At 45.8% G+C, this 8,538-nt stretch overlaps 1 pseudogene; it reads right to left on the reverse strand.

Annotated features, from left to right (window-relative positions):
- Positions 1-7,250: 7,250 nt before the first annotated feature.
- On the reverse strand, positions 7,251-7,368 carry LOC124557419 (annotated as a pseudogene).
- Between the last annotated feature and the right edge of the window lie 1,170 nt (positions 7,369-8,538).

The raw sequence follows: 8,538 nt of genomic DNA on the forward strand, positions 1-8,538 counted from the left end.
AAATTTATACTGACTTTTTGATCACCCGGTATATTACTATACGCAAATCGTTTAATTCATCTAAAACATCATCAATGGTCTGGTTGCTGTATCTCGGCATTTTTGACAAAGAACGAACCTACCCATTATAAAACTTTACGAATGCGGGAACTAAACAAAGGTACTTTCAGCTTATAAAGGGAAGGACCTTCAACAATCAGCTGAAAGACAAGTTGGGAAAGTATTGACATACAGTCTGTTTCCGATTGGGTGTTTTTCTCTATAGCTTACAAAACAATAAGTGAATAGATAGATAAACGTCAGAGTCATTACTCTTTCTGCTGAGTTATGAACATAGTTCGGTTATAAATGTCGGGAGAAGATTAGTGTCCAGCCTGCCGGACTGGCTGAGCTGTTCTAGGCGCTACAGTCTGGAACCGCGCGACCGCTACGGTCGCAGGTTCGAATCCTGCCTCGGGCATGGGTGTGTGTGATGTCCTTAGGTTAGTGAGGTTTAAGTAGTTCTAAGTTCTAGGGGACTGATGACCTCAGAAGTTAAGTCCCATAGAACTCAGAGCCATTTGAACCAAGATTAGTGTTCAACGTCCCGTTGACAAAGATTGAGGAGGACTGAGAAGGAAACCGGCCGTGCCTTTTGGAAGGAACCATCCCAGCATTTGCCTTAAGCGATTTGTGGAAATAACGGAAAAACCTAATTCAGGATGGCCTGATGCGGATTTCAGCCATCGTCCTTCCGAAGACGAATCCAGTGTGCTAACCAATGTGCAATTATAAATGATGTCGGTGCTTTTCCAACCCGAGTGCACAGACCAAAGCACCTTCTAAACGATTGCAGACGGGATGCACAGCCGCTGAAGTCACAGATAACTAAACCAAATTCTCTTCATAACCCAGCAAAGAGCGTAATACTGTATTTCTTAGTTTTCGAAGGTAGGCTTTCTCGATCGGATGACATAGCTGCTGGTAAACCTTCTGGGATGTGAGGTCGTGGTCCAAGAAACTCTTCTGTTCCTGACGTTTCGTCCAGGACTGCGCCTCTGAGGATGTCCAGCGCACTTCTGGACGAAACGTCAGGAACAGAAGAGTTTCTTGGACCACGACCTTACCCGGAAAGGTTTACCAGCAGCTATTTCTCAGTAAATACTTATTTCATTTATTATTTTGCAAGCTACAGAGATAAACATCTAAACACCCTGTACAAAACAAATAAGCACTATACACTGATGACCCAGAACATTATGCCCACCCACTTAAAACCGTGTTGGTCCACTTCTGGAACGCGATTTAGCAGTGAGTTTGCGTGCCATGGATTCGACAAGTACACTACTGGCCATTAAAGTTCCTACACCACGAAGATGACGTGCTACAGACGCGTAATTTAACCGACAGGTAGAAGATGCTGTGATATGTAAATCATTAGCTTTTCAGAGCATTCACACATGGTTGGCGCCGGTGGCGACACCTACAGCGTGATGACTTTTAAGTTTCCAACCGATTTCTCATAGATAAACAGCAGTTGACCAGCCTTGCCTGGTGAAACGTTGTTGGTGATTCAAATGGCTCTGAGCACTATGGGACGTAACTTTTGAGGTCATCAGTCCCCTAGAACGTAGAACTACTTAAACCTAACTAACCTAAAGATATCACTCACATCCATGCCCGAGGCAGGATTCGAACCTGCTACCGTATCGGTCTCGCGGTTCCAGACTATCGCGCCTAGAACCGCTCGGCCACCCCAGTCGGCGAAACGTTGTTGTGATGCCTCGTGTAAGGAGGAGAAATGCGTACCATACGTTTCCGACTTTGATAAAGGTCGGATTCTAGCCTATCGCGATTGCGGTTTATCATATCGCAATATTGCTGCTCGAGTTGGTCGAGATCCTATGACCGTTAGCAGAATATGGAGTCGGTGGGTTCAGGACGGTAATTCTGAACACCGTGCTGGATCCCAACGACCTCGTATCACTAGCAGTCGATATGACAGGCATTTTATCCGCATGGCTGTAACGGATCGTGCAGCCACGTCTCGATCCCTGAGTCAACAGATGGGGACGTTAGCAAGACAACAACCATCTGCACGAACAGTTCGACGACGTTTGCAGCAACATGGACTATCAGCTCGGAGACCATGGCTGTGGTTACCCTTGATGCTGCATCACAGACAGGAGCGCCTGCGATGGTGTACTAAACGACGAACCTGGGTGCACGAATGGCAAAACGTCATTTTTTCGGATGAATCCAGGTTCTGTTTAAAGCATCATGATGGTCGCATCCGTGTTTGGCGACATCGCGGTGAACGCACATTGGAAGCGTATATTCGTAGTCGCCATAATGGCGTATCACCCGGCGTGATGGTATGGGGTGCCATTGGTTACACGTCTCGGTCACCTCTTGTTCGCATTGACGACATTTTGAACGGTGGACGTTACATTTCAGATGTGTTACGACCCGTGGCTCTAACCTTCATTCGATCCCTGCGAAACCCTACATTTCAGCAGGATAATGCACGACCGCATGTTGCAGGTCCTGTACGGGCCTTTGTAGATACAGAAAATGTTCGACTGTTGCCCTGGCCAGCACATTCTCCAGATCTCTCACCAAATTAAAACGTCTCGTCAATGGTGGCCGAGAAACTAGCTCGTCACAATACGCCTGTCACTAGTGTTGATGAACTGTGGTATCGTGTTGAAGCTGCGTGGGCAGCTATACCTGTACACGCCATCCAAGCTCCGTTTGACTCAATGTCCAGGCGTATCAAGGCCGTTATTACGACCAGAGGTGGTTATTCTGGGTACTGATTTCTCAGGATCTATGAACCCAAATTGCGTGAAAATGTAATCACATGTCAGTTCTAGTATAATATATTTGTCCAATGAATACCCGTTTATCATCGGCATTTCGTCTTGTTGTAGCAATTTTAATGGCCAGTAGTGTACTTACAGGTTTCCCGAGCTTTATGGCACCAAATTGCTAGACACCTTTCACACATTTCCCCTAATTTACGGGTGGCTGGTTTGTGGGCGCGGAGATGGTGCCCGATAGCGTCCTAGTTGGGTTACAAGGGATTCAGATAAGCCGAATTTGATGGCCAAGACAGCAAAGTGAGTTCACTATCATGCTCCTCAAACCACTTGAGCACAATTCTGGCCTTGTGACACGGATAGTTATCCTACTGGAAGATGCCATCACTGTTGAGCAAGACATAAACATAAGGGGTAAGGTGGTCCCTAATAATGTCCACAGCTGTCATGATGGCTTCGATTATTACCGCAAGTCCCATGGAATCCCGAGTGAAATGTAACGTCCTCTGCTGTCGTGCATTATCCTGCTGAAATGTAGGGTTTCGCAGGGATCGAATGAAGGGTAGAGCCACGGGTCGTAACACATCTGAAACGTAACGTCCAGTGTTGGTTTGTCTCGTTCCCTGCTCCCACCTGCCTGCGTCCGTGTCGCGCTGCATGTTCCGAGGAGCCGTTCCCCTGGATGGCGCCGTATATCAAGACCTAGTTTAACAATAAACGGGTTTCATTCTATCAGGCGACATGATTCCACTGATCCGCCGTCCAATCTCGATGATCCCGCGCCCACAGTAATCATAGTTGACGATTTTGTCGTGTCAACATGGGAACACGTAGGGGTCCTCTGCTGCGGAACATCACTTTCGACACTGTGCGCCGAACGGTGTGTTCCAAAACACTTGAGCCTGTGCCAGCACTGTACTTCGTTGTCAGATGTACCACAGATCCCCCGCCTATCCTGCTCTACAGAGCGGGCAAGCATCTGATTCTTCTTATGTTCTGCGATGAGATATGGACGTCCAACTTCTTGTCGCCTACTGTAGTTTCAGCGTTCTTCAACTACTGTCCATAGATGAGCCCGATGGTAGCGCGCGAACAGCAGACTAGCTTCACCGTTTCTGAAATGCCCACTCCCAGGCACAGGACAATCTGATTTTTGTCAAAGTTGCTTAAGACTATGGATTGCCGCATTAGCGTCACTCGTCGTCGCTAGAATGATTCCCCATTCGTCTCTACTATACTTCTCTTACAGCGTCACGTGCCCTCAGCGCCACGAGGCAGTATATAATTTCGCGATGGGCAGCAGTCATATTGTTCTGGCTCATCAGTGTATTTTGTAGCGTGCACTAGGCAGATAGGTATTCGGATAGAACACCGTAGCCGGCCGGAGTGACCGTGCGGTTCTAGGCACTACAGTATGGAACCGAGCGACGGCTACGGTCACAGGTTCGAATCCTGCCTCGGGGATGGATGTGTGTGATGTCCTTAGGATAGTTAGGCTTAATTAGTTCTAATTTCTAGGCGATTGCTGACCTCAGAAGTTAAGTCGCATAGTGCTCAGAGCCATTTAAACCATTTGAACCAGAACACCGTAAAGCGTAAACACTAACGCTATGCAAATGGAGCCAGACCCTGGGATGATGGGAAATACTGTCACGCGGGCAACGACACGTACTCAGACACACGTACGGAACGTTATCACATGTGCTCGTCGAATAACATCTGCCAAGGTGACTTGCATCCGGGAGGGTGGTGGTTTGTATCCCCGTCATTCAATCCACATTTAGGTTTTCTGTGGTTTCCTTAAATTGCTAAATAAAAATTCGGGGTGGTACCCTTGAAGAGGATACAGCCGAATTGTTTCCCTACCCTTCTTCAATTCGAGCTTCATCTCCGTATCTTAATAACCCTGTTGTCAACAGAACGTGAAACCTTAATCTTTCTTGTCCTATGACGCAGGGCTCAGTCTAAATTCAGAGCTGTTACTGCGGTTCAGCCATTTTCTTCTCTTTGCACCATATTTCTCTGCAGGAATTTGTGAGACTGACCTTGACTACGTGACACGATCTCCGTAACCTACTCTGTAGTAGATTGCTGCTTTTGGTGAGTGTGTGTTGATCTACTGAAGTTGAACATAGCTTCATGTCTGTTGCTTACGCCGACCTTGCAATCATTGATCACTGAGCCATTAAATGGGTGTTCGCGCCTAATATGTCCTCAACCAGTGATGAAAGAAATCTGTGTCCAACACATGCCCAAACATCTTCTTTTGGCACACAAGTTAGTAAAAGACTTTATTCAGAACTCGAATTTCTTTCATTTTGCAAAGCTCCGTTGCAATTGAAATGAATGGAACATTATTTCGGCATTTACCATATTCCTTGTGTTTCAGTTCGTCATTCTATGGCTCTGTTGTCTGTAGCTGCTGCATTATTCCCTATGGATTTTCAAATTCGAGTCTTCAAGTACTGGAAAATGCGTATTTACTCGTATTTTTTCATATGCGTTTCCAATTATTCGTACAAAACATTATCAGTGCTTTCCAATAAATAGTATTTGTCTCTAGATCTAAAGGCAGTTCGTGACAAAAAATACTGAAGTATGGTACTTACTGCATTTACGTTTGATTTTCACCTACATCTGCAAGCATCGACTGCACGTACATTTTGTGATTAGTCCTACGTTTGGTACGTACGTTTTTGACCTCATTTCAATTCGACTGCCGGCCGGCGTGGCCGAGCGAGCGCTTCAGTCTGGAACCGCGCGACCGCTACGGTCGCAGGTTCGGATCCTGCCTCAGGCATGGATGTGTGTGATATCCTTAGGTTAGTTCGGTTTAAGTAGTTCTAAGTTCTAGTGGACTGATGACCTCAGATGTTAAGTCCCATAGTGCTCAGAGCCATTTTAACCATCAATTCGACTCGCATTACTACACCCTCCTGGCGTAAAATACGACCAAATATTGTGTCACAAATGTTTATTCACTTTCTTCTCAGAAGTATTGAGATCCTTCGGAGAATCAGCCACTATGAAATCATTCCACCTGGTGTTCAAGATACAACAGTTAAACAAAATATGGGAGCACTGCGAAAACAGGTTACACTGTTCTATTTGACCGCGAATGGCACCTGTGAAATGTCCTCAGTCAACGTCAGTGGTGATCAGGACAGTGTTCTGTGTAGTTGTGAGTGCATTACGTCGGAGCTAAGTGAATTCGAACATGGGCAAATTATTGATGCTCTATTGTGTGTGATACCATAACCAAGAGAGCCGAAGTGTTTGTCGATGCAGGAGGTTAATTATCTAAGTTCTATGTAGCATACAGGGAAACTGGAGACCGCTGAACCACAACGCTGACGGAAGTATTTGTTGAGTGATACTAACAGACGGTAGCTGAAGAGGATTGTGTCTAAAAACTAGAGGACAGCAGCTACGAAAGTCATCACAGAACTGATTGCCGCAACCGCAAACCCCTTCAGCACCAAAACAATACGAACTACTTTCCGTAAACAGGGGATTCCAGGGTGATCTGGAATTCCAGAACCACACATCAGTGATGCAGACTACTGTCAGCCAACTTATGTTACGTATACATCTAGCAACGCTCGTATTCTGTGATCCTCTGTGAATTTAGATATCAGATGATAGAAGTAAATCCGAAACGCATCGTGAGAGCAGTTTGTGTAATAAAGTCATTTTTTCCGGCTACATGACGTTTTTGAAGCGATATATTCAGCTCCAGTGCGGTACTACATTGTAAGACACGTTTAAGTTGCAGCACTTGCATATTTATATGCACAGCCTCCTCATCACCTTATGAGACTGCAAGGTGTAGTTATTACCAGGAATTTTGAAAAGTTTTCGCTCTTACAACGATGTATCCTGACTTCCAATCATCCGTCTGTCTTCTAGCCCTATATTGTTCATAAGATACATCAGCTTAGTCGATTATTAGTATTTATTACTATCAGTATTAGTCCAAGTTAGACATTTTATCAGTCGGAGAAACAATCTATTTTATTTCATCCATCAGGTTTAAATGACAAAAACTGACATCTATTACCTTAATAATTTCCTGTAATGTAAAAAATTTTCTGTTTTCCCAGATTAGGTTAACTGACGGCGCGTGTAGTGACAATTCACATACTTACAACCGCAAACGTCATACCGCTACCGTATTCTAACGTTTGAATTTTTTATATTTTAATAACTTGGCGGAATCTTGATCTAGACAGCATTGGCGGGTGGCTTTGTTCCCATAAACACTCCATCTTCAGGCACATCGGGACCATCCGACCGCTGTGTCATGCTCAGTTAAAGATGCGGATAGGAGGGGCGTGTGGTCAGCACACAGCTCTCCCGGTCTGTATGATGGTTTTCTTTGACCGGAGCCGCTACTACTCGAACAAGTAGCTCCTCAATTGGCATCACGAGGCTGTTGCACCCGAAAAATGGCAACAGCGCACGGCGGCCGGGATGGTCACCCATCCAAGTGCCAGCCACGCCCGACAGCGCTTAACTTTGGTGATCTGACGGGAACCGGTTTATCCACTGCGGCAAGGCCGTTGCCTTTGTTCCCATGGTACACAATAAAAAAGAGAGAGAGTAAGTTCCACGTGCTTCTTCAAATTCCTGCTCTCATTGCTCCGCAAAACTAAGTCTGTAACAATTACAGGATGATGTGACAGATTACTTGAAATCAGAAGAGTTTTTTCGGGACACTGCATTCATTAATATTTAAGTTCGTAGAAAAAGTCCCTAGGATTTATAAAATTTTTTCGCAGTACATCGGTATTCACACAAATTCACAACTCAACTCCAATTAGCATTTACATTGGCGATTCAGTCTGGTCACCACAGAATATTGTACACTATGTGACCAAAAGTATCCGGACACCTCCAAAACATACATTTTTCATAATAGATGCATTTTGCTGCCACTTGCTGCCAGGTACTCCATATCAGCGGCCTCAGTAGTCACTAGACATCGTGAGAGAGCAGAATGGGGCACTCCGCGGAACTGACGGACTTGGAACGTGGTCAGGTGATTGGGTGTCACTTGTGTCATGCGTCTGTACGCGAGATTTCCACACTCCTAACCATCCCAAGGTCCACTGTTTCCGATGTGATAGTGAAGTGGAAACGTGAAGTGACACGTACAGCACAAAAGAGTACAGACCGACCTCTTCTGTTGACTGACAGAGGCCGCAGGCAGTTGAAGAGGGTCGTAATGTGTAATAGGCAGATATCTATCCAGACCATCACACATGAAATCCAGACTGCATCAAGATCCACTGCAAGTACTAAAATGGTTCAAATGGCTCTGAGCACTATGGGACTCAACTGCTGAGGTCATTAGTCCCCTAGACTTAGAACTAGTTAAACCTAACTAACCTAAGGACATCACAAACATCCATGCCCGAGGCAGGATTCGAACCTGCGACCGTAGCGGTCTTGCGGTTCCAGACTGCAGCGCCTTTAACCGCACGGCCACTTCGACCGGCACTGCAAGTACTATGACAGTAAGGTGGGAGGTGAGAAAACTTTGATTTCATGGGTACGCGGCTGCTCATAAGCCACATATCACGCCGGTAAATGCCAAACGACGCCTCGCTTGGTGTACGGAGCGTAAACATTGCACGATTGAACAGTGAAAAAACTTTGTGTCGAGTGACGAATCACGGTACACAATATGGCGATCCGATGCCAGGGTGTGAGTACGGCGAATGCCCGGTGAACG

This window comes from Schistocerca americana, chromosome X (assembly GCF_021461395.2).
Source record: "Schistocerca americana isolate TAMUIC-IGC-003095 chromosome X, iqSchAmer2.1, whole genome shotgun sequence".
Lineage (NCBI taxonomy): Eukaryota > Metazoa > Arthropoda > Insecta > Orthoptera > Acrididae > Schistocerca > Schistocerca americana.